The sequence below is a fragment of the Giraffa tippelskirchi genome, chromosome 12 (assembly GCF_054371585.1).
Source record: "Giraffa tippelskirchi isolate mGirTip1 chromosome 12, T2T-mGirTip1v1.2.pri, whole genome shotgun sequence".
Lineage (NCBI taxonomy): Eukaryota > Metazoa > Chordata > Mammalia > Artiodactyla > Giraffidae > Giraffa > Giraffa tippelskirchi.
Window position 1 is genome coordinate 85,345,444 of NC_137286.1, and position 1,466 is coordinate 85,346,909.

Here is a 1,466-nt window from a genome sequence, read left to right on the forward strand (position 1 = left end):
AATGGCATTGTCTTCTGTATGAGCCTTGGAACTTTTAGCTCATATCCACACTGTGGCTGGGAAGCTTTTCAGAAAGGCTAGAGAGGGATGAAGAAGGTCACATGAAACTTTAAGAACTTTTCATTTTATTTTAGGCAACAAAAGCTTCAGGCATGAATAAAGAAATAAGGAAGAATGACTGACAGCATTTTCAGAGCTCTGAGGAGCTGGAGCCTAGGATTACTACATGGGGCCAAAAGAAAAACAACCCAGCCAGACACAGCCAGTCTATCTTTGCATGAAAGAAGGAAGCAGAGCTTGACAAAGGACAGGGAATGCAAGTACCTGGACCACAAAATCTAAGCTAAATGACAAGGGAAAGTCAAAGTGAAGTAGCTCAGTCACGTCCGACTCTTTGCGACCCGATGGACTGTAGCTCTCCAGGCTCCGCCGTCCATGGGATTTTCCAGGCAAGAGTACTTGAGTGGGTTGCCATTTCCTTCTCCAAGGGATCTTCCCAACCCGGGGGTCGAACCCAGGTCTCCTGCATTGCAGACGGACACTTTACTGTCTGAGCCAAATGACAAGAGTACAAAATAAACAGCTGCTGCTGCTGCTGCTGCTAAGTTGCTTCAGTTGTGTCCGACTCTGTGCGACCCCATAGACGGCAGCCCACCAGGCTCCGCCGTCCCTGGGATTCTCCAGGCAAGAGTACTGGAGTGGGGTGCCATTGCCTTCTCCGAAATAAACAGCAACTGTTCTTAAAACTTCACAGACTAGCATTCTGATTACTTCACACTGCTTAAAAACAAAGTTTCACGTGGAATGCCTAAACTTGTAGATTGTGTTTTCCATAAAATATTGATGGCACTTTCCAAGTAGTCACTCAGCCACAACTTACTGCAGACTTAATTTTTTTAATTTTTTGAAATACAGTTGATTTTCAATGTTATGTTAGTTTCAGATACACAGCAGCATGATTTAACTACATACGTATATAAACATATATATATATATGTGTATATATATATATAAATAAACATATATTCCTTTTTACATTCTCTTCCATTATAGGTTACTACAAGATACTGAGTACAGTTCCCTGTGCTACACAGTAGGTCTTTGTTGGTTATCTATTTTTTATGCATTGCTGTTGTTCAGTCATGCCCAACTCTTTTGCAACCCCATGGACTGTAGCCCACTAGGCTCCTCTGTCCATGGGCTCTCCCAGGCAAGAATGCTGCAGTGGGCTGCCATTTCCTTCTTCAGGGGATCTTCCTGACTCAGGGATCGAACTGGGGTTTCCTGCACTGGTAGGTAGATTCTTTACCACCGAGCCATCAGGGAAGTCCCATTTTGTATATGGTAGTGTGTATATTTTAATCGCAAACTCCTAATTTACCCCTCGCCTGCTTTCCTCTATGGTAACTATAAGTTTGTTTTCTATATCTGTGAGTCTATTTCTGTTTTGTAATTAAGCTCATTTG